This window comes from Protopterus annectens, chromosome 16.part0 (assembly GCF_019279795.1).
Source record: "Protopterus annectens isolate FY-2018-M chromosome 16.part0, PAN1.0, whole genome shotgun sequence".
Taxonomy (NCBI): domain Eukaryota; kingdom Metazoa; phylum Chordata; order Ceratodontiformes; family Protopteridae; genus Protopterus; species Protopterus annectens.
In genome coordinates this window covers 428,330,736-428,356,980 of record NC_056750.1, presented here as the reverse complement: position 1 = coordinate 428,356,980, position 26,245 = coordinate 428,330,736, and the positions used below count along the sequence as shown (strand labels likewise).

The following is a 26,245-nucleotide window of genomic DNA, read 5'->3' as shown; positions in this document are numbered from 1 at the left end:
GTCCCTGCCCAAGTAGCTGACACACACACACTTTGAGATAAGAGTTTATAAAACCACACAGACACTCCTGGGAAAGGCTGGCACAGGTTCTCCAGCTGTGCTCCTATTACCCAGACTATACGGTAGTACCGCCTGCCACCAGCCAGCTAATATTTATCAGCTACTCAAAGGCCCTTAAAAGGGTGTCCAATTTTTACTGTGCAATATTATTATCCAATTGGTAGTACAACTAAACAGTCAAGGCTTATTAGAGTGACTTGGTATAGTAATCACTACAAATATGCAATATACTCTAGAGCTTAAAGTATCTCTACACAAAACAGCCAAAGTTGAAAGGTTTTAAAATATTTAAAAATAAATAATAAAAACACAAGACAATACTTCTTACTACTAATAAAAACACAAGACAATACTTCTTACTACAAAGTGCTAGTCAAGAGTTCAGAGATCACAAAGAAATGCTTAAAATAATTCAGTAGCACAATTCTGACATCACAGAAAAACACTTAAGTCTAATCTTTCTAGTTCCTAGATATTTCTAAAAGAAAACACAAGATAAACTTACTTATAGAGCAAGACAGTGCTGTGAGTTGGATGGTCAAGACAAAATGCTTAATACCTTCTGATTCTCTCTGTTTAAATTGCTATTGCAGTCCTGATTCCCATTACATAATTTTTTACACTTTCCTGGTGTTCCCAGGCTGACAAACTGCATTTACACCTAGGCAGAAACCAGAGCAATAAAGGACATTCACATATAAATTCTGGTCATTAACTTTAGCTTTAAAACAATAGGCAGGAAGCCTTCATCTGGCCTGGCTGGAGCAGAATTGTAAACATCAAAGACAGTCATGAAATAATTTCAATTTCAAAGGACAGACAAGAAATGCTTGACTTAGCTTTCTTTACAGCAGAGGGCAATGTTGCTACATTGTTTTGAGTTGAACATTTCACAGCATATTCTTTCATTTAAGAAAACAAGCCTGTAATTCAACATTCATATTTACAAATGACAGAATTATGTATAAAATCCTATCTGGCTAGGCTGGCAGCCTTCACATATGTCATAACCGATAATTTAATAAAGAAGTTTCTTGTTTAAAAAAAGGATAAAAAACAGTTTAATCAGTCCATGAAGGACACTTGCAGGCCAGCTGTAGATCACAGCATCACTCTGAGTATCTCTGTGAAAGGATCAGGGCAAAGTAACTGGTGCATTTGCTATTCAGGTAGGAGGCAAACAGATCCATGGGGGGGGGGGGTCTTACTACTCCCTGAATTGGAAGTGGGAGCCTCCCACCGCTTAGTCCTGTGTGTACCCTGTGACTGAAGCCTGGGTGTTCTGCTGGTTCTGGGTTTGAACTGAGAAGTCCTGGAAAAGGCAGGAAAGGACCAATTATTTGAGGGCCAATGCCTACTAAATCTAGGAGGCTGCACTTGTAAGAAATCTTTAACAGTTTGCACAGATTTAGCTTTTTCCTCCACCTTTTTAAGAACTACTTCTGCTTTGTCACCAAACAGGCGGTCCTGATTTAAGGGAGCATCCAGCAATTTAGTTTTAACATGATCTGGCAAAGATTGCTTCTTAAGCCAAGCATACCTTCTAAGTACAGACCCGGTGACAGCAGCCCTGCAAAATGCCTCTAGTGAATCAAAACCACATTGCAAAGTATGTTTTCCAACCTGTTCAGCAGAATGCATTAACTCCTGGAAATCCTTATTTTCAGCACAATCAGGAATCAACATAATTTTCTGTTTAAGTAATCCAAAAATATGCTGCTGATACTTTAACATATGAAACTGGCAATTTAAGGCCCTGATGGTCAAGGTTGCAGAGGTGTATAACTTCTTACCCCATCTATCCAGGGCCCTGTAATCTCTATCAGAGGGAGTAGGATTTTTGGCAGTAGTAGCCTTAATGCCCTTGGGTCCCTGTGGAATGGTCTCAGGATCCGCAGTAGGATTTTTAAAAAGGAACTTGTGAGAATCAGGAACCCTGTAATATCTATCAGGTTTTCTGGGAGCAGGAGGTAGAGTCTGGGGCCAAGCTAGATTCCGAAAAGGCATGGTCAACAATGTCCAGCACAGGAGGGATAGCTAAAGGCCTGTGTTGGGGCAGGAGTAAGAAATCTCTAAGCCTCTTTTTAGAATCAGAGTAATCCTGGCTTTCCCAGTGAAAATGCTCCCTAAAAGTACGCAAGGTTTCATTAAAAGAAAAATCCTCTGGAGGAGAAGCAGAAGGAACAGAGTTCTCTGCATCAGAATCCTCATAGGAAAATAAGGGTAAATCTTGGTCATCAGAGGAGAGAGAAATTTCAGAATCCTGGTCAGAAGTATCATAAGCAAATTCAGTCCTAGGTCTCTTAGAGGGGGAAGGTTGGCTTTCCCTGATTAAAGTAATAAGGTCTTCAGCCATTCTTATTTGTTTTTTTAGTCATAGAGGCCTGAACATGCAGTCTGGGTGTCGGTTTCCTAGGCATGGTTCGAGTTTTAGGCCTAGAAGAAGAAGATGGCGACAGTTTAATATGCAAGTCAATAGGCCTGAATACACCCTCAGAAGCCGATGCCTGCATAGCGGCTCCGGACCCATCCAAGGTAGAAACATCCGCAGGCTCCACAGTTGAAGCATCTTGTGGCATACCGGACTCCGAATGGGTCTCAGTAGAGGCCTGCGAATCTGAAGTAGCTGGTATCAGGGACTGCGAAAGCAACTCACTGAGTACCGGTGAACTGGCGACTAGCTTAGGAGAAGCGTCGTCAGCAGCTTTGGACCTAGGCGGCCTGTCTCTGTCTTTAATTTTGCGTTTTTTTTGGAATGTCGGTAGCCGCGTGGCTTACCGAAGACATATCTGGATAATTGAACAGAGTACCAAAATATTTAGAAGTGAAAATGTACCGAAGAATAGTTCATGGTTTAAATAAGGCACAAAACTGACAGCAAGGTACATCGTTGTCAGGGCCTAGGCAAGGAATACAGTATGAATGAAAACCTTTATGAGGTAATTGCTTTCCACAAGAAATACAATTATTGACTTTTACTGACATCGGTTTAGAGCAAGAAAAAGTTTCCCCAACGGGGTACTTAGCTTTAGTTGAAGACTTTGGTTTGGAGTTTGGAAACTCGAAAACGAAAATTTCAGGAGTCGGATGACTGGCACTTGCAAACTGCTTCTGCTTCAGGCACCGCTGCTTCTGCTTCAGGCACCGCACGGCAAGAAAGACTGATGTAATGGCTTCGGCTGCATGCTTTATACCCAGACTACCTGACGTCACGGAAGATGACACAGCAACCGATGCAGGACCCAAGACTTTGATAATCAGGTCGACTGAGGGCTACTGCAAGCAGATAACCCAAATGTGATGACTGCAACAGTGAAACACGAAGAACATCAGAAAAACTGCAACACCAAGAAAATATCAGTCTGGGACAGGAATGGGATATAAAGGACCTTGAGCAGGAGGGAGTGTATAAATATTTAGGAACTGATGAAAAATCAACAATAAAACATGAACAAATGCAAACAAAACTCCGTAAGGAATATTTTAGAAGACTAAAATAATACTGAAAACAGCTCTGCTCTTCCTGTTCTAACTAGCAGTTTTGGGGTGAATGACTGGTCCCAAAAGGTATTGGATCAGTTGGACAGGAAAACAAGAAAAATGCTTCATGTTTATCAAATGACATATAAAAAACAGTGTACATCAACATTATATATTCTTTGTTGTGAAGAAGATATGGGCCTTGTCGAAACTGATTACATGTATAGATCTGCAATTGTAGGACTGCATACTTGTCTGCTGACTTCACCATATCTAAACAAAGTGAAAGTTTTAAAACATGAGAACAAGTCTAAGACGACTTCCCTGCTTAGTTTAGCAGAAGCATGTCTGTGTCAAAAGGGAATGGAAATCAAACCATAAGCAGATAAAATCAGGCAGCAACTGAATGTGCCAAAAAACAAAAGAAAGTATATAAGGAGAATGATCAGATGAGGAGGCAAGAAATGTGGAAAAGGCATATATACAGCTACAAATACTGAAAACTCCTGGAACAACTTCATGTCAATCAGGATCTAATGCAGGAATGGTTAAGGTGAGGTGAATTTCAGCCAAAACATGAAAGGTTAATATTGGTGGCCCAGGATAATGGACTGGGTACATGTTGGCTTACAAAGTCCATTGAACATGTGGGAGAAAAAAACAAATGCAAGAAATGTAAAACAGAACTGGAAAGTGTTGCACATCTTCTTGTTGGATGTGATGCACTAATGGCAGAGGGTCTGCATACTAAAAGGCATAACAATGTGGCAAGACTGTTACACTGGGGATTGTGCAAATATTAAAATAGTGAAGTATGTGAGCAGCACTGGAAACAAAGCGATATAGAAAATGATGACATTTACATCACATGGGACCAACAATACCAAAAGTTCATAAAATAGATGCAAGAAAACCAGATATAGCAGTCCATAAAAAGAAGACAAAAGAGGCATTGATCACTGAAATTACTACAGATTACACTGTCTTATGTATAGACAGACACAAAGTCATAAAATACTAGGAATTGCAGGCACAAACCAGGGCAATGTAGAAGAAAGATACCAAACAGCTCCAATAGTAGTAGGAGCAAAAGGTCTCAAAGAATTTACAGTTGTATTTAGATATGCTACCGATACTTGCAACTCTCTATGAACTGCAGGAGGAGGAGTCTCTTCTGGGCACATTGCCAGTGCTGTGAAGAACACTTTTGGCTAATATCATAGACAGACACAATACTAATTTCACGAACTTTAATCATACTTTGACTTAGGAATGGGGTCCATTCCCATCATGGCATTAGCAACTCAAAAGACTTGGAGAAATTAAAACTGGAAAAGACATGTTTGGTATGCATGTGTAAAGTTGCTGCATGCCTGACCTTAAAGAGAAAGTGTCATCAACAGTAGAGTGGAACATCCATATGCTTATAAAATCCACCTCAGTAAATGCATTGTTCCCCTCTCATAGGCAAACGAATATTAGCATAGGAGGGGACTACTGCTGTATCCATGTCCACATGCCTAAAGTGTTAGTAAATAGAAAAACATCACTGTTTAAAATACTGTCAAAAAAATCTGTGGGTGATGGGAACAAGAGAGGTAACCGGGACCTTATTTTTGGAATGTAATGAGTTGGCAGATAAAAAAAAAATACCTAGAGAGTAATTTGCCAGAATTGTTGAAATTTGTCAGAATTATTGGGCAAGCAAATGACTAACAAAAGAAATGATTCTTTTGAGCTGGGACAAAGGATCTGAATTGCCTAGACATAATATGGCCTTATTAAGTTTAATTCCACTAGTGGCCAAAAAAGCAATCACTAGAAAATGGAGATAAAAATCTAAACCAACTGTAACTGAAGCACTGAATACTGTAAAGGAGACAAAAGAATGGAGGGTGGATCTTGAGAAAAAGGGAAGAAGCAACTTGTATACAAATAAACAGAATTTGTGGGATACTAAACATGCAGAATATTGCTCAGGATGAAGTCCAGTATGGGCTAAGAATGTCACAGTTAGGAAATGGGACTTACTTGGTAAAGCATCACAGCAACTGAAAGAAAATGTTTTGGATGTCGTTGGGAGGAGTACAGATATCATGATGCATGTACCAAGAGAAACCCATGACCCTAGCATGGCACGGTACTGACTGTCAGTAGCTTGGGGGGAGGGGTCAAACCAAGAAGACAGGAACCCACAGAGGGACATGCAGCAAAGGGTGTGGGGTCCAAGACCATAAGTCGAGGCATGACTATAGTACGCAAATAGTGGTGGAGGTTGCATATAGCATTAAATGCAGATGATAACCAGATTGGATGGGAAAAGGGAGGTTGTGGCCATAGGTATAGGCATCTTACAGTGCATCATTCACACCCACTGATACATGGCCATCTATAGGCGGCAACTACCTAAAAAGTTCACTAGTCAGGAGAATGAAGTACTAATGCAGGCCTTGTGCAAACAGGGCATGTGCCTCCTAGACATAGGAGGCGATGACAAGAATTATCTGGACCAGATTTGGCATTGTATCTTTTAGAACCAGACATCACCTCTTTGCAGAAACTACAATGTACTGCCTACTTGGGTTTGAGTACTGCTGCTGACTTTTCCTTTCCCTGACTCTCCACACTGCCCTTCTTCTGCTACTGCTACAACTGGTATGAAAGGCCCTGCCATGATGTTCACCTGCTGATTCATTTGTTTATGCGATGCCATGTTATGTAGCATGGTGCAAATAAAATCTTGATGCATGTGTCTGGACTGCATTACATTACCCATCCTGATGTGTCTAGACAACAGAAGCACCTCTTCAGTTGTGTGAATACACACCTCACTGTGTTTCATGTCTTCACATGGGCCATGTTATAAGCCATTCCCTGCATGGTGTGGTAGTTATGGATTAGAGTCATCAACTGAAGTTCTAGGGCATATCCAGCATACATGCACCTACCAAACCAATGACTCTATGTTAAGTCCCCTTACAGGGCAGACATGTGGCAAAGGTGTGAATCATGTGATTTATCAGATGGCACACGGGCACAATATATATAACACTCTGGCATTACAGGCTATCTGGTAATTCAAGGAGTGGAAGCCCTTCCTGCTGATGTATCATATGGCCTCTGGGCATGGTGGGACCTTGATAGCAACATCCAGGACCTCAAAGAAATGGGATACATCACTAAAGCTCTTCACAGTGTTTATCTTTTCAGTTGTCCTTGGGGACCACGTATTCTCCTCCACATGTTGTAACTTCAATTAAGTAGTTTAGGACTTGCAAGGATGATGCCTGTGATATTCCTAATATATACCTTGTATGCCACTGCAAAGTCGCTGCAGCTGAGATGGTTAAAGGCTACACAACTTTGTACCTACAGCAACAGGCAAACAACAGATCCCTTTTCATTCCATTTGTGGGTGACACTGTTCAGTTAGGCTCCTTATAGTAGCACTGTCTAGTTGGAAATGATACACAATTTGTTGGTCAATGAGGTGGCGCTATGTCAGAAGCTGCCAGCTCTTCCTCCATGGTGGACGTAAAGTGCAACACTGTTGGCATTTGCTTCAACAGATGCTCCTGCTGCTACTCCTAGTACTGCTCCTGTTCAATACCAAGAATCACTGCATTTACTATGTGCCACCATGCAGCCTGTCCATTTTAAATGTTTCTACCTGTTCTGCCACTTTGGCTTCTTTCATTTATCTACTCTGACTGGCTTATTTGCATCGGGCTCCTCATTTACATGCTGCATTAACATGTGCTAAATACTACACTATTCTGTCCATTTCAGAGGTACTTTACCAATGTCTTTGAATCTCCCATGCCCTGTACATGGCAGCTAATTAGTGTACTGCATTAACTGTGCTCTGCCAAGTGTTGTTACACTACTACAAATGCTCAACAGAAAAATGTTATAACTATACCATCTGACTGTGGCTTGTTTTCCTCCTACTTTCTTGGCCACCGCCTTTCTTTTTTGTTGTCTGTCTTACCTGAAGTCTCAATAAAACTGCTTAAAAAATAAAATATACAATTAATAAAAATATTATACTTAGAGACCTATATATGAATACAATGCACCACTGCACAATATGCAGTAGCAGATCCAGAAATTCACAGAAGAGGGGAGTGCGGTCTTGAAAGTTAGTGACAGGGTGTGATATAAGGAAGTAGAACAATGGAGGTGGGGGGCTGTGAAAAGATCACCATTAGATACTCTATTAGCACTTGCACATATTTGTGGTGTGGCTGTAGTAGTGGAAGTACGTCATTCCTGCCTATCACACAACACATTTATAGACTTCTGCTTTTAATAAACACAATGCTTTGTCATCATTACTGTGTTGCTTTGTCCATATTAAGTCTGATGGAACTGTGCTTGCAGGAACAAATGCACAGTAATGCAAATGTGATGCTGTAACTAATCAGACACCTATTCTTGAATTAATATGGACACGGAAAACTGATGATCTGTTACCACTGTCAGTCTCTTCTCATATCATGCTTAGGGCTTCACTGTTAGTCTGGTTATAATTTAACTCGGCTATTGTCAGTGACTGTGTGGACACGTGCTGGGTTTATTTGTTGTACAGGAACTTTTACAATGGAATGTCACCAGTTCAATAAGACAAAGAATTACATGCCAATCCATTTGCATTGGTTCACAAAAAGTCACTCTATTTCAACAGGTCAACCATTCGCTTGGCACATTTTAAATGCAAGAGTTACTGTACTTTGCCACTGATTTGATAAGCTATACAGCTCCATGAAACTTGGTGTAGCACTGTCTCTTTTTAATAGGGCTGAGCCTGAAATTGGTCAATACTGATCAGTGCACTAACCCATGAAAACAAATATATATAAATAAACAAACAATATTTATTTTCTAACAAAAATATATCATTCACCTTTCTCCAGAATGTCCAGATTTTTGCCTCATATTTTTGGTCCATTTTTCATAAAAGTGTGGTTTTCTGGAAAACCACTGACAATTCATTAAAGACTGAAATCAGAAAATGACGACAAACATTTGAGTTTTAGACTTCATACCCTTCAGACAATTCAAGCTAATGCAAAACCTGCTATTATATCAACTTTCTAAGTTTTCAGGAGCAATATTTAAAAATTGTCCCTATTTCTTGGCCTTTGTCATTATTTCTGGCTTTGTCCAGATTTCTTGCTCTAATAGGTTGAGAGGTATGACTCAAGTGGAAAATAGCATTATCAAATACCTGTCTTATGATTTGTCTGACAGTGTAACTTACGGACTTGTGTTCAAAAACAGGATGGCTCTATTTTGAAAGCCTTTTTTTATTATGTCCAGCCACATTTTGCCTACACTTTGAAGAAATTTTATTCCTGCAACCCTCTAATCACCATCTTGGTAAGCATGAGGTTTCCTACTCTCCTACCATCAAGCTTGGAAGCATTTTTTTTTCATTCATTTCAGCTGAATTCTTCTGCTTTATGATCTGAGCTGCTCCTGCACATATAAGCCTGCTTCAACTTCAAGGTGTTGTATTTTTAGATAAAAAAATCATTATACTTTTAATAAATATACATAGCCAAAGCTGTTGTGCAAGAATCATCTGCTTAGTGCTGCAGAAATGCAGAGGCACTTGCAGATGGTAAAAGTGAGCATGTATTTTCTGGTGCTGTGGAAGCACATGAGCTACAGGTACTGCAGTACTAGCATGGTATATCGTTTTATGCTAATCTACATAATGGGGCAGTGTGATTCATGCTTCAGACCATTATGAATGCTATCAAGTGCTCTTCTCAAAAATTGGGAATACAGCATAAGGTACACTAGGATAAATTAAATGTAGCTGAAAATGATTCCTCTAGAAAAGACCAGTTACATGTTTAGCAAAAGAATTAGCAAGTACTTAAAATAGTGATGCAATATAATAAATCAATGATAATTTCAAAAACGTAGTACCACTTGATAAGGAAGATTCAGCATGCAGGTGTCAGGAATTATTTAGTGACTTCACTCCTCAATGAGTTGTCAGACCACCACAAATTTTATGAGGAGCAGGCCAAAATATGAGGGAAAAATGCAAACAGCTAAGAGGAATGATGCTCTCTTAAAATCTTTGTGAGCCAGACAGTACTTTTTCTTACGTTAATCAGTCTTTTCTATCTTCTATTTCTTCCCGCTGGAAGAAGTGGGAAACAGGAAGGGCAGACTGACCTAAAACATTGTCCAATTAAGTAATAAGTAATGTTGTCTCACTGCCAGACTGTATGCAAATGGAGAGGGAAGTAGCCAGAGATTCACAGGTTCATAGATTAGTACAAGGCTAACCGCCCTTGTGGGACACTTTAAGCCTAGCCAGTCACCTCATGTGAGAACCAATCCCTGCACTTTGTGTCTGCAAAGTAAACACCTTAACCATTATGCTAACCTCCCTTCTTGAAGTACAACAGGATACAAATTGTTAATAATAGTGTTAGTAGCACAACAGGAAGCACATCTGCCTTTGGTGCTGAAGACCTGAAGGCTGTGGATTCTACTCCCACAGCAGGTGATTAGACTGCTGATATAAAGGAGAAACTATACTCCTTTGAGTGTGTTGTCATTTAGATGAGAAATTAAACCAAGGTTCCATCTGTTTACATTAGTGGAAGTTGGTGAAAGCTCAGGTAGATGTGAAAAATTCCAAGACACCTATCAAAAAAAGTAGTGAAAGTTCTCTGATGCCCTGCCCGATTTTCCCCTGGTAGTATAAACACCCCTGAAATTAGGTCACTAGCCTAGTGAAACTAACCCAAAGGAAAAATAAATACATAACATGACAATCTTACCTAAGGATTCAAACAGAAGTAAGGCAGTGTTGTGAAGGGCTTCCACTAACCTGAACACTATTTTCAGGTCTGTACTCTCTGATATGCCATCATACTGGCAAGGAAGTCAAAATTTGTATAGAAGAATCTGGATGCTAGAAAGAATCTCCTAGATTAGAAAAAAACCCACTAATGAATACTTAAATAATGGAGTTCAGAAACAGTATACATGACTGAATCCCTCTATGTGGCAAGGTCCTCACTCCAGAATCCATATTTGTGCCTGCATGGCATTTAGACTGTGTACAGTACCAGTGCTTACACACAGGTGGGGCTGAAAAGTCCTCAAAGCAGAGCAGGCACTTGAGGCAGCTGGACTTTCCACCATGTATTGCCTGCGTTAGAAATTCCCACCTGTAGATCATGCAGTCACTACTTCACAATGGCCCACCGACCTCAGCGTGCTACTCCACTACTTAAGATTTTTCACATTGGCATTTAGTGCCAGTGTAAAAAAATCTCAAGTGTTGTGGCACAGCAAACCTAATCCCCACTTTGGAACAGGACATAGGGGTCTACCAGTCCTAATCAGACTAAAAAGTTTGAGGACTGCCTCAGCTCTACTTCTGGAAACAGGTGAAGTATAAACACTTGCAATAACATGCTATCCTACATGTGGATGCTTTCAGACACTATCTCTTTACCTTCTCTATTATAAAGAAACCTTCTATCCTAGAGACAAGGTGCCTCTGACAGAGAGTGATTCCACAAACTCAGACATTAATAGTCAAGCCACTCAAAATGCACACAATCAAAATAAACTCTGAATGCTCAGTAAGATAACTGAAGCTTCAATGTAGAATAGCCGAGTACAGTGCTGTTACTAGGAAAACAAAGCAAAGACAGTAGTTAGCTGGGAACTGTTGTAGTTTTGTCTTTCCAAATCATTTACAGAGCCAAGTTTAACATGTAATAGTTATAATGAACATTTCATAAATAATGAAGAAATTATACTATAGGACTGGCTGCTACTGTACTTGGTAACACCTTTGTTACAGCAGGTTTGTAGTATGTGCTGCTGCTCTATATACTTGCAAACCTCATAATCACACAACAGTGGCTTATGTACTGTACACGCATGAATGCTCATACTAAGCACATACATAGTAGCCGCATCAGTACAGTGATGAATATAATCTGTTGAAGTATTCTCTCTTGGCAATCATACTATAAAATACTATGATCAGAGGCAGGGACACAACAGCCATGCAGTCCTGCTCTGTCACACTGCTTGCCTGCCTTTGTATCAAAAGGTCCCTCTCTAAAAAGGGCAGAATATTGTAACAGGAACAAATGCAATAACCACACATAGACCCCTTAAATGTAGAAATAAGTGTACAGCAAATGCAGAAATAGTTTTGTAAGGTTAACATTTCAGTGGGGATGCAATGATCCATACCTCTATTTTTTTCTTCTTTTGCAAGGTAAATAGATTTGTAACAGTGCTGTGTCTGTCTCCTTCTCTGGATTGCACAGATGAAAAGATTAAACAAACTAAAGCACTATTGTTATCTTAAAGTAAAGACTAGCAAGTTGGTGTGCAATGTGTAAATCTACGTTTAACTGTCCCTGGGAGGATGTATTATGCCTCACTCCTCCACTGGGTACTACATTTTTTTGTGAATTGCTTTAAGCTTTATATTTCTGGAGTGGTTACTTTTACTACTCCTGCATGGTACTGCAGTACTCTAAATAGTTTCAAACCATCTATACTGTACACTGTATTGTAAATTTATACCAGCTTACACACCTAAAAGCAAGACATTGCTAATAGTCATTGACCTTGTCCAGGAGTGGAAAACTACAAGGACAAGCAGGGGATAAGAGTAGTATTTGCCCACAAGACTACAGCAATACAGGTAAGAAATCGGAAATGTACAAAAAGATTATTTAAAAAAAAACTTAGATTTGATACTGTCAAGTTCAGTTTTAACCAGCTACAGAAGTGAAGCATCAGTCACTTATATTGCACAACACAGTGTAGATGTACAAGCACGCATGTGCACATACAAAATCCCCAAACAGCGTATTCTACAGGCAACAGTAAAAAACAACAAATCCATTCACCAATCACAAAAAAATGAACAATTCATACAACCACTAATAAAACACTACCATTCACATAGGCACGCAACATCCAATTACATAACATACAAAAACAAACACACACATACACGCAAACCATGCTTTGCAAGGACTTGGCCCTCGAGAACCTATTACTTAAATATACTAATTTCACAGTCACACAACTCTAACCAATGGGAACTGGTCCAGAAATAGTCATCCAGGCTGACTTTCACATCACTTTTGGAGGGATCCCCTTTCTCACTGCCTACCTGAAATTCGTTCTCAACTATGCTAAAAAGGTGGTCAAATCAATCACAAGAGCTAAATGAACTCATCCTGAACACTACCCAATAAGCTTAGTCAATACTGACACAGCTATAATAGTCTTCACACCGTTTGCCTTCAAACTCTCTCTTACCAACTCCCTAAAGCAATCTATGAAGAACTGAATCATAGTTAAGTCAAAGCCTATGCTTAATTGTTTGGTGTCACTGTATGCCAGACCCTTACAATAATTCTCTGTTACTGGAAGGGATGGGGCTAGGATATTGGTAAACAGCGAAAAGAAAATTGTGTTTAGACTTGACGCATCAAGTTGGGGTATACTATCACCTTGGGTGAATGATTTCCTTTTACCCAAACTATAATGTATAAAAGTTAAACTAATTACTTCTTCCTGAAGTTAACAAGTTAAGCTGTAAATACAAAGCTATTTTGATGAATTAATATGACAGAGTATTATTTACCATGAATATTTGTTAAATCAACATGAAACACAGAACTTTTAAGAGTGACAGTGAGCAACTATGAAGAAGTACATTTGAGAAGTATGACACACACCTGCCAGTTTTGGTGATGATCATCTTGTTGGTCAGTTCATAGAACTGGTATGTAAAGTATCGTCATTCACTCAAAGACTCTCTAGCTTGCTGAACTACTAAGCTGGAGCTACTTCAAGAAGTGCTTGTATAATGGTACAAAATACTTGACAACTTAAGCTTTTTTTCTTCAATGTAAGGTACTGCCAGCTATGCCAGCAGAAGTAGGGCAGTAGATGTGTAACATATGCCAGCACAGCTAGCTGGAATTTAGTAAAGAATTAAATGTTATTTGAATATCAGACTGATTTGTACAGAGATGCTTGTGTTGAAAATGGATTTGTAAAGTTGATTGTGTTAAAAATGTACCAACAGTGGGTTCTGACTGTATTGTAACTGAATTAAATATATATATATATATATATATATATATATATATATATATATATATATGTGTGTGTGTGTGTGTGTGTGTGTGTGTGTTAACAGAGAATACTGGAAGAGAAGAGGTTAAGCTCAGCTCCAGCTAACTTTGGAAAACAGTAAGAAATTAAATTACTGGGCCTAGGCCAAAAAGATGTTATCTCAACAGTTTTGAATGAAGCCAGAGACACAATGTCTAAGAAGCATGGTTTGTTAGTCTCTGTAGGAGGAGTAGAAGTTTATAATTGTTTTATGACTTCCAGAAGCTGCACCAGATCTGAGCAATGCTCTTGTGTGTGTATTACTGACATGTAGGTGCTAAATCCTGTCAGTTTCTTGCAATGGGGGGGGGGGGGGGTTGCATGGGAACCAGAAGCCAGGTGACCAGATATATGTGATGTCATTCTGTACAGAAATAATGTTCTAATACTAGGTGAGAGAGAAGTCTCATGGCAGTCTTTCTTGGAACCTGGCATAGAAGGATCCCTCACCTATTTCATCTTGCCTTGCTCTATTAAGTAAGTAGGAATGGTAATTCTCTAGATCAGTCAGGAAAATATAGTAAAAATAGTTACGTATAGTTTTTCTTTAACTCTGTAAATCTTTCCAGCTGTGTTTTTAATATTTCCTGTGACTGAAACTGTGTTTACTGTAAATAGAAATTTCATATTTTCATGTTCTTTTATTATTTATTATTAAATATATTTAAATGTTTAATTGTGGCTGGTCCTTAACAGAATATTTTAACCTTTGAGAGTACATATATGTATTGGTGACACATCGGCCAGTCCTGAAGCCTGGCTGTTTGGTCAACATTACCATTTGTATTAATATTAATTTCACTCAGTATAACTAAGTAGCCTTAGGTAGCTGGCATGGTAGTGTCTGGTGGCAGTGATAACCAACTTATAGTCTGGACAGAAGGGGGCACAGCGGGTAAATCTGTGCCAGCCTTTCCCAGGTGTGTGTGTGTGTGTGTGTGTGTGTGTGTGTGTGTGGAAATCAAATCTCACAGTGTCTGTGTCTCAGCTACTTGGAGCATGGACATGAAGCACTGGTTTCACTGAGAGGGTGCTGGAGGACTTGGATTGGACATTCACCTGAGGACTTAAACCTATAGCTGTGCTAGTGGGGAGCCTTATTGGGGTCCTGGAGGGAGACAGATATAAAGAAATCCAGACCCCAGGCTGACTCTGTTTCCTGTGTGCTCTTAAGGGAAACTGTGCTTGATGCAGAGAGGTGTGCATTTGGAAATACTGAGTGTATCCATTAGTATTCCAAGTGAACGTCCCTCTCCACTGTCAGTGGTGAGGATTCAGGCTCCTTGACTACTGGCCCAGAGTGGGGATGTCATACCCCCTGTTATTCAAGAAGACTAATAACACTTCCCTGTCAGTGTTTTCATGAACAGCCCTCTTTAACATGATGCAACTGGAGGAGCCATTCAAGATTTTAGAATCCAGTCACCTGACTGGCACCTAAAACTGCATCTTCGATTGAGACTATAACACGCAATGCAAAAGAAGGAAAAAAGAAACAAGCGTAGGTTGAAATGAAAAAAAAGGTACTGCCAAATGATGAACACACTGAACAGTGTACCTTTTTGGTGGTACATTTTCCGATTTTAACAAAAGCATATTTAGAATGTTTTTACTTTTTTTTTCTTTTTGTTCAAGTTTGTACTGCGGTTTAAATGGGGAGGGCATGTGCCCTTGTGTCAAGGCCTAAATCTGCCACTGATGTGAAAGTCTCAAAACAAAAAGTTCAAAGCATGTTATCTATACAACTTTGTATGCTTAAAGTGTCACTGTAAAATACATTTGATGATATGGAATGTTATAAGGACCTTGAGTTATTGCCCTAATATTTGTAACAGTTAATGGCTTAAATTAAAAAAAAAAGTCAGGCAACAGTCCAAAATGCAACTGCAAGTTTAAGTTGATCTGTAAAAAAGCTGTTTCTTCAAATGAAAAAAAGATTGAGGAAATTAAGCCAAAACACTTTTGGTGACAATGGAGTTTTCCCTTTCCCAGTCTATTGTGTGACCTCTAAATAGGTATATACAATTTTGGGGAAGGATGCTTGCTTTCCACATCAGGAAGAACGGGGGGAGGGGGCTTGCCTACTGCAAAAAATGTTTTTGTGAATTGCTGAAAGATGCTTTGACATAATTTTTTAATATTCATTTTAATTAATTTTTTTTAATATTAATTAGGATATTTATAATTAAAGTGTTCTTGGCTGGTGATTACTTGAATTTCTTCAGGACTTTTTTACTTGATAATTTTTTTTAATCTATCTGCAAAAGGAAGTCAACGATTGACATGTGCTAAGAAGAAAACCATCAGCTCACTCTGAATATACAATGAATTGAAAAGAACCTGTTATAAATTTTAACTTAGCACTACAGCAGTTTTCAGTGAGGTAGACAGCATACTGATACATCAGGTGTGAAGAGTAAAATTACATTCAATCAAACTAAAACATAAAAGTTTATCAACTTGTTTGGACATACAAAATCTCATCATATAATTATATGAAACCCTCTCTTTCTCTCTCTCTCTCTCTCTATATATATATATATATATATATATATATTTTTTTTTTTTTTTTTCTCCACACACCTACAATCATCCTCTGCTTGAACAAGATTATGTCAGAAATAATTCTAAGTACTTGAATTCAGATACAAACTCAAAACTTTGCCCAGTATTACTAATTACGGAAGATTGCATTTCCACTGGTGCATAAAAAGATAAAGCCCTGACTATGACCTAGGCTACCAGAACAAAAATAGCATCTTGAGAACATGGTGAAGCTGGGACTGGGTGGGGGAGAAGAGATAAGGTTTTGCTTGCTTACTTTTCTCCAAGGAAGAGCAAAGATATGTTAGGGAAGAGCTGAGATGATATGTTAGGGAAGAGCAGAGATGATGTGTTGGTGGAAGTGGCCCACTTTCTGAGCTCCAACTGAGACTGTGATTCAGAATGACAGTAAGGCACTGCTGCACCAGGGCCCAAAGTGAGGGCACATATAAGATTACACTTCAGTGTTAACACACCCTATATCAGTGACAACAACACATGAAGAAAACAGGGCCATAGCCATTTAAATCTGCTTCACTTCCAGTAGAAGATATGCTGCCTCTATCATGGGAGCTGATGACACTAGGCAGTTGATTAAATGCCTAAGTAATGCGGCATACAAGTGTTCATGGCACTGAGGAGGAACTGGGGTCTAGGGAAGCTACACTACTATGGAGCAAACTAGCAGCCACACAAAACTCCAATAACTTGCTACAAAAGTTTTATAAATTACTTTTCATACCATTGGTCTGTAACCTTCCAAAGGCCTGGTACACATTAATACGCTTGAAATTAATAATTAGCATATATAAAAACACTAGTAGTATTACTACATAACTTAGGAAGGCTGCCATTGGCAAGACTAACTAGTAAAGAGACCAAGACAGAGCCCTGTGGCATCCACAAAATAAGATATAGAAAACTACACTTGACACCATTCACTGATGTAGAGTATTTCCAACTGCTAATTTAAACATCTAAATGAATATGCAGCAACTGATCAAGCAATGTGAAATGCATAATGTATTGGCAAATACAGAGAACATGCTTCACATACCCAACACTGATGCTTCAGAAAACAGTCTTGCAGGGAAAATATAACCTGATCTGTACAAAAAGTACATGTTGTTAGGTTACAAACCCAAAACTGCACTCTCTTTGTTCCTATATGTTCAATTTCATTTCTTAGTAGAAAAGGGAAAATGCAGAAAGCAGACAAAGGTTATCTGGAAGACAGTTCCAAATGAAGGACCTAAATAAGAGCTCCCTCATCACAGGGAAATGGGAAGACTGGGGTATTCATGGTGACAGCATTGAACTGGAAGACCTCAGAGAGCTGGAATGAATAATGTTTTACAACACTAAGCTGGAATGGGGCTTTACAATGGGTTACGAAAACTGTTTGCATAACCACCGCATGGCAATGAGGGGAGGAGAGTCTATAGTGAAATTAAAGACATCCTGCTTGCTTGAACGCAAGACAATGCTGAAGTTTTCTGCCAGCTTCACCATTAAAATAAAAGGTGAAATTTTGAAGGGCTTCAGTTTTTGTAAGGGTTTAAAGGAGGTGCAGCCAATGATATACAATGAATTCTTGAGTGTGTACAGAAGTTCATCCCAGCCAACTCTGACTCGTTATAAGTTTAATAATGTTTGCTAATGCTACTACAGCATACAGTGCTGAAACAACTTTATTTCTAACATTCAGAGTGTGACCACAGAAGGTAAAGGATGGATCACACCAGATCCCAAGAGATTTTATAGATTATGTCACCTTCAGTGGACTATCATCAGGGCCTTGAGATCCCAGATGTCCTTACAAGTGCTAAGGTGCTTAATACATTCCAAAGACCATAAGACCATTGCAATGTTTTGCTTTTTTTTTTTTTTTTTTTGTTTAGATTTGCTTGAAGCCTTTAAGCTCGCAAACATGACAAAAGTTCAGCTAAAGTAGAACTGAAGAACTGCCAGATTCGTAGGTGAACATGTCATGCACTTGAAGGAGGATACTTCTAGACTTTTGGAACACAACAATGGAGTTTATACAGATGGTAAAAAAGCAATAAATCAAGGATGGAGTCTTCTGGAACACTGTACAGAGCAGGGACAGGATTGAGATACTGACTGTAAAACTAAGAAATACCTTCCTTTCACATAATGAGAGAACCAGCTCAGTGAGGAGCCAAGACCATAAGGTGGAAGTTTTTCAGTCAGCATGGAGTGACTTACAAAGGTAAAAGTTTTAGATGTGTCAAAGAAAATGGTTTTAAGTAAGTTTCCTTGACATCATAGCATGGTAGAGTGCATCAGTGAGAAAGACAAGGGCAGTACTGGTGACAAGTCCCTTTCTGAAACCATACCAGTGGCTACACAACAGGTCATAGGTTTCAATATGGTCCTAAAGCTGTGAAGCAGCAGCCTTTTTCACAGTCTTGGCAAGAGGATATAGCACAGTAAAATGCCAAAATAATTCAGGACTAAAGTAAAAGTCTTTTTTAAATATTAAACTAATAATGGAATAATCTGCACAGTTTTCCAAGGGGTAGGAAATAACATCACTAAAGACAGATGTTCTTATGATGTGCTTTACAGGGTGAATAATGGTGGTACCACAAGGCTACGATAAATTTGGGATACAAGCCATCAAAGCCAAATATTTTTACGCCATCAATTGACTTTGAATAGGGCACACTGAAACCATTTGCCTTCAGAGAACAAGGTCTCTTTCCAGAAACCTGTTTGTATACCAAAAATAGTCTTTTCATTTTTAGAAAGGCTGCTTTAGTCTGGTTTTCAAAGTGTTTGCATTCTTTTCTAAGTGCTGAAAAGTGCCCGTACCAGGAAGACAAATGGAGCTAAAGTTTGCCCAGCCTGCTTTCTGAGTGGTAATGGCTTTTTTGTAGTTCTGGATATAAACAAGCTCTATGGCTTTCTCTGACTTCTCCTAGTTTTTGAGTAATATTTATTCTGCAACAGAATAGGAATACTAAAAGTACTACAAAGCAGTATTGCTGTCTTTTTCATTCTTTTTTGTTTCAGAAACAAGAGAACAATTTGCATTGGCCAGTTCAGAGCAAAGGTTTGATTCCTGCTCTGCATTTAGTACTCCATAAGTAGTAGCATTGTGATGTGGGTAGAATTTTTGGCAAAAAAGTGTACCCAAGCAGATAATGGTTAGTGAAACAGGGAAGCCAACTAAGTGTATATAATCTACTGATAATTGTTTGGTACAGATCGAATCTAGAAGGTTATGACTGCTTGTTAGAGGATGAGAATGAGGACTTTCTGGAAGCTGATAAAAACTATGGTCGACTGAAGTAGAATAGGAATGAACGTTTGAGTTAAGACTAACAGGAAAGAACGAAATCACCCATTAGCAAAGACTTCTTACATGCAAGGTTACTCAAAAATGAAGGAGTTTACTTACTGAATGTACAGTAAAGAGAGATTACACATAACAATGGTGCTGACTGTAACTGCCTTAAGGGGTTCCTGCATGCCAAAGTATTTTGGAAATCCTCAGGGCTAAGATGAGGATCATCTTTCATGTAGATGTGCCTTCTGATCATTAATGCAATTCGAGTCCCCTGCATCTTTATGAGGTTTGTGTGGGCCCCCAAAGCTAGAGCTGACATGTATATAATCAGTGTTTGCATACTCTCTAAGGCTACAAAAGGCATTGTCTAAGTATTTACAAGGCTCTTCATTTTTTTCCCTCATTTATGGAGGGAATTATGGCCAAATTTGCTCACTGGGAACCTTTGTTGCTCTCACAGACTTTTAAAGAAACACTGGAATTTTCTCACATGAATCCTGGTCAAAAGTGAAAGGAACCATCATGACAGAAAGTAACACATGGCCCAGAACATTCAAGAAAAATCTGTGTTAACACTGCTTTTTTCTGATTAAGGTTCCAGAAAAGGTGTTCAGCAAAGGGATATTGTGTTGTGGTAGGAACAGCTTGATCTGTTTGATGCTTCAAGGAAGGTCTTTGTTCTTACTGGTATGAAGCTTGATATGGGTATATTAAGGAGCACAGCTTGTATGAAAAATAGTGTATTTCATGCATTTCCTCCTTGAAAGTTGCCTGATTGAGGTATTCATTCGCAAAAGGGCAGCTATGGTCTCCTGGGTCTGAATGTAGTGAAATGCCAGTGCTAAGCATTTGATAAATACTTTGCAGGCTGATGACAGACCAATTAGGAAAGCAAATGAACCAGACATGCTGGCATCCCCACTCAGAACCTGTCCATGATCTTTATGTTTAGAGATGTGTAAATACACTTCCTTTAAATATGGGGTCATTAGGACAGCTTAAGGACAAAACAGGTGTAGCTGCAGTGCTAAGTGTTAACATCAGCTCGGAAACTCTCAACAATTTGTTCTGCTTGGAACAATCTAGAACAGACCTACAAAGTTTATCTCTCTTTGTGACCAGAAAGGACTGGAATAACCCCCCCCCTTTACTTATTTCTATGGCTTCTGCCTGACTGCCTGAATTAGCTGAGCAAAGATGGTAGGTGCTAGCTCCTCCATCTCAGGGGAAAGAAGGCATTCTCAGGAAGGGAGGAAAAGCTTTGAATATTGTCTTGAAGCTCATTTTGTCAGGCTATCTTACTCATTTATCTGCAGTTATTCAACATCAAATGCCTACAAAGTGGCAAAGACTTCTACCCAAAATGTGGATTATGACTATGCAAGGGCTACAGGAAATGGGATGAAGAATATTAATGCCCACCAGTATCTTGAGAGGAGGGTATTTTTCTATCAGTCACCTGCCCTGTTTTTTGCCTTGGTCTCTGTCTCTTTTCAGCGGTTGCCTTTTCTTGTTCTGCCTTGAATTGTTTCCTATAAAAAGGACCACTATTTATCAAGACAGTTTCTACTACACCTGGTAATGACCAGAAGAAAGACTTAATAGACTCAATTTTTTTACCCCTCTTTTCAGGGTTTGCATTTTCCATTAAAATCAGTAGGGGGAGGAAGGCTTAAAGGAAAAAAAAAAAAAGGCAGTTAGCTTCAGTATGGCAGCCCTCTTGGTCAAAGAGGCTTCCATAAGATTCAGCAAGCAACAAGGATACATCCATGGTACCTCCTAATGCAGACGTTCCTGGGAAGGAAGCCATAGTGAAAGCTGAGGATCTGAAGTCAGCAGTGGTTCCTTGATGTCACACCAGTCTTTAGTATTTATTTTTCTAAGCATTGTTGTCGTTTTTTTTGCTGCATTGCTGATTTTTCACCTCTTACCATGTGTGTGTATGCACACACACACACACACACACACACAAACTTATACATTCATACACACCATTTTGTTCCATTACTTTATACCAAATTCCTCTCCATATCTCCCAACCACTCTGCATTTGGTAAAGTATTCTTATTTTGTTATTCTCAGAAGTTCATGTCAAAACTAAGGGGTTGTGGCTGACCAAGTTTGCAGACGACTGCAAATTGGGTGCAATTGCTGAATCTCTGAATGATGTCAGTATACTCCAGGAGGGTCTTACGCAGACCAACGACTAGTGTCTTAGTCACGGTCTCCAACTGAATGCAAAGAAATACATCATTCCCTTCAGCACAATGTCCCTTCACACTATCAAATCAACAACAATACCCTAAGTACCCGTGAACTGGTAAGGGACTTGGGTTCACAAGTTGACTGCGACCTTAACTTTGACCACCATGTGTATACTGTAGTAAGGAAGGCTTTCTACATAGGACACTTGATTAGTAAAGCCATCAGCTTGAGAGCAAAAGAGGTTATAACCCCTCTATACTCGGCACTAATCCGGCCCATAATTGAGTATAACACCCCATTCCGTATCTACAGGGCAAAGCACCTGCAGCAACTAGACAGACTTCAGAGGTTTCTAACAAAGAAGATCAAAGTACTACAGCACGTGCTGTACACAGACAGACTAAAGCCCCTGTCACTTTACGCTGTATCGTACAGACTTCTTAGGGGAGACTTATGCCTGGCTTACAGAGGAATCTCAGACCCAAACCAAATGAACTTGCTGCATATCCATAAATCAAACGGGACTAGGGCCAACTGTTCCAGGGACCTAAATATGGCCTGTGACTTAAACAGGACATGCTGGAGGGAAAGTTTTATCTCCCAGCAATTGCTGTATCTTTGGAATAGGCTACCTATTCATGTGAAACAGAGCACCACTGTGACACTGTTCAAAAGGAACCTGGACGAGTGGATGGAGCACCATAAATTCTTACCAGGAATAACTCACAACCCTCCTGGACATGGGCAGTCATTACTAAATGCAATCTTGGATATTAACATCTGTAAGGCATTACATTGGGATGAAATGACTACACTTGAAATGACCTCAGGGTGAATAGCCTAGTAATTTCCACTGATCCTATGATCTGTATTCTGTTGCTCTGGGTAGTCCTTTCACAGCTCCAATTTAAGCCCTTCCATTGACTGAGCTATTGGTCTAATTCAGTAAACCAATATCACAGTGCAGCTAAAAAACAGACCAGTAATACAGCACAAATTAAAAAATGGACCAATAGCACAATTCAGCAACTAAAAATCCACAATGTCTCTTTTAAAGCTGGCACCACAGGCCAGCCCATTTTGGATCATTTAAGCAGCTGAAGGCAAAATCGTAACCATTTAAATGAATGTGTTCAGTAGGTTTGAGTAACTGTAGGAATTATAGCAAGGAGCATATATAAAGCTGCTTGATACAGTTCTATATTTAAGTCTTTTTTTCCCTCGAAGTTCTAAAGAAATGTATTTTTGGTCCTAAAATTGGTGTTGAATGGAGTGGTCTACTTTTAGGCTATCTGCTTCGATTTTTTAAAGTCAGACACCATGATTTTTAAAGTTCAGAGGATGACAGCTATGTTTCTCTTACAGCTTCAGCTTTTCTGCTATAAATAATGATTTTGTTCATCTGGGATGAGAGGGTGGCCTAATGGTTAAGGTGTTTGCCTTACAAACACAAGGTGCAGGGTTTGAGTCTCACAAGGGATAATTGGCTAGGCTTACAATGGCTCGCAAGGGCAGTTAGCTTAGTACTAACCTATGAACCTATGTCAATGCCAGATACCATTCAAGTGTTTGCAGTTGTTTGCTGAAAGAGATATATGGCTTCATATCATCCACTGACATGACAGATGCCACCTGACAAGGATTATTTTCTTGCATTCAGACTACATCTATTACAAAGTCTGTTAAGTAGATAACTTAACAGACTGAGGATAAAGCAAAACAGTAATGGTGGTGAGGAATCCCTCACAAGATTCTTACATGTAAACGGTAATGTACATTTTCTCATGGCTTAACTTAAAGTAGCATCCAACATTTTCATGACAACTGCAACATAACTTTATCAGCTGCTGTGAATGAACCTGAAGTTTTGAGGGTAAAGCACTGCTACAAAGAAACTTACTCCACCACTCGTAAAGAGAAACCATCTATAAGCATTTGATAATCCAGGACTATTGAACAATGTTTAATTATTTTTGTAATCTAGCCATGTCATAGTAGGGTTTTGGTCATTTTTACAACTCCTAATTATGCCACTGATTAGTAAATGATGCTTGTTTCTGTACAATTCAACACGACTGAGCTTTTTTTTTTTCAAACGACTGAGCTTTTAACAGAATTAACTGTAAACTCTGTCTATGTCATGTACTACATGCAACATAATAATGGTGGTAGCCACCCTATTTGTCAGCAATTCTTTGGAGTTTGCAGGTTCACTTTTATGCAAGTGTATGTAAAAGTACAACCCCACCTGCTTATTAATCAAACTGGTTTCATTTCAGGGAATACATACAGTTCTTACTCGAAGCTAAACTGTGGTGCAAAGATGTTAATACATTTAGCTAAAATATGAGTACAACATGCAGTTTACCAAATGAAATGCAATCATTAAACTTGCCTCTGTCTCACCGGCAGTTACTTCCTTCTATGCTATATTCACATTTTTGTTTCCATTATCCATTCGGGATCCAAGTTGTGTTCACTATTCACTAATGTCTTCATAGAAACAGCATCATAATTTATTAATCGCTTCTCTTCTTAGTGATGTCACACGTGTTGCTGTTTTCCTTCCCATTTCTCAAAAGAAATTCTTCAGGTTAACCGAAAATCCCTTGTTTTTATACTTCTTTATATTTATCTGCATTTTTTTTTTTTGGGGGGGGGGGCTGTGCAAAAAGTTTTAATTTACTATTAGAAATGGTATAAAATAAATCTTGATCTGTTTTTATATTTTGCTTTTCAGCCCATCCAATTACTTTTTATGTAATCTCTGTTATATTATGTTGCCCTTTCTTGATGGTTTCAGTTACAGCATATACATATATATGTTTTAATCTCCTAAATATCAATGCCTTGTTTTCTCTCTATGTAGCCTACTCTGTTATATACATTATTACATGTTTCCATTTCTGTGAAATCCATCAAGTCTTCCTTTAGATTATCCACCTCCTTCTGGCTAATATTTACTTGTATGATGTGTTTCATGCACATTAATATTACTACATAACATATCCAATAGTTCAAACAACATAGTGAATACACTTGAAGAGAAGACTAGATAAGCTTGCTGTCACTTTTTGCCATCAAGCAAATTTATTTTACTACTTTAATTGGTTTTATTTACAATTAATAATTCCTCACATCACTTACATTTCCAGGCCTGCCAATGCTTATTTTTTTCTCTAATGAGACTGAGAAACTGATCTATTAAGCCAAGATTTAAAACTTTCCCTACAACTTTGAAGGACCTAATCCTTCTAACTAATTTTAAAACAAACAAAGAACTAAAGTTTTCCTCATTTCCATTTAGATAGTGATGATACATTTTAAATGAAAAATATCACTAAGAGTTCTATCAATATCGCAAGTTAAAATATTAATTAATTGGCTGTTGATTCATTCTGCAAAAAGACTGAAAGATGATCACTAACAATCATTTCCAGAACTTTCAAGTGACCATCAACCAGTTCAATATAGAACCAGACCACAAAATTCTTATGTGTAGTAATATCAATGAGTTGTATGAACCCAACTATTCAACACTTTACCTGTCATGTTTAACCCATTTATAGTAACAGTCCAAATATATACCATCTAGTTAATATACAGACACACCACCCAAACCATCTTAGCTGATGACCAAGCAAGAATAATCAGGTGGAACATATGACCCACAGACAATCAAGACCAAAGACAATACAAACAGTGAGAGTTTTAACTGCAAAATATTTACAATTTTAAACAGATTTGTATATCTGAAACACATCAAACACTTCAAAATCACGTGATTAGCTTCATTTGTTCTGTCACCCCATAATACACCCTCTTGAGCAAAAACAAACAGCAACAACAAAATTAGTGCAGCCATAATCTGCCATTCAAGAGTCACTGAAAATAGCTTGCACGCAAGTTTAAGCATTTAAATACACTACATCCAAAGCTCTATATGTAAAACAACCAAGATCCATGGTCTGATGTAGCATGTGCAAAATCACTAATAACAAAGTACAAACTTAAGTAGGCAGACCTAAGTGTTCTTGATTCAAACACATACGATAAGATGAACCTAACATTTACCTGGTGAGCGTTCAAGATAACATTTGACATTCCTATATAAGCTAGAAAACCCACAAAAATCTGGTCACCAGAGATAAGTACTACATTTACATTTTTTCCTAAATAACACACTGAAGGTGTGTGAAAGATTTACAAGTCTGCGTCCCCCCAAAATGTCAAATACATTCATTACAGCTGTAAAGCATGCTAAATAAGTGTTGCCAGATTTAAAGATGTGTAAACATTATATCAATTATACATTTGCAAGGAGCAAGCTTTATCATAGTATTTGTCTGCCCTCAAAAATTCACTGCAGCTTTAGAAAGTTAAGTAAAATTAGTGCAGCAGATGGTAAGCCATCGTTTTTTATTAGCAAACTATATTACCCCC

The 26,245-nt window shown here is 38.7% G+C and overlaps 1 protein-coding gene across 2 annotated transcripts in view; it reads right to left on the bottom strand.

Annotated features, from left to right (window-relative positions):
• GAPVD1 (GTPase activating protein and VPS9 domains 1) overlaps positions 1 to 26,245 on the bottom strand; it is a 3,238,556-nt gene that overhangs the window by 35,684 nt on the left and 3,176,627 nt on the right. The gene's annotated exons all lie outside the window — the stretch shown is intronic.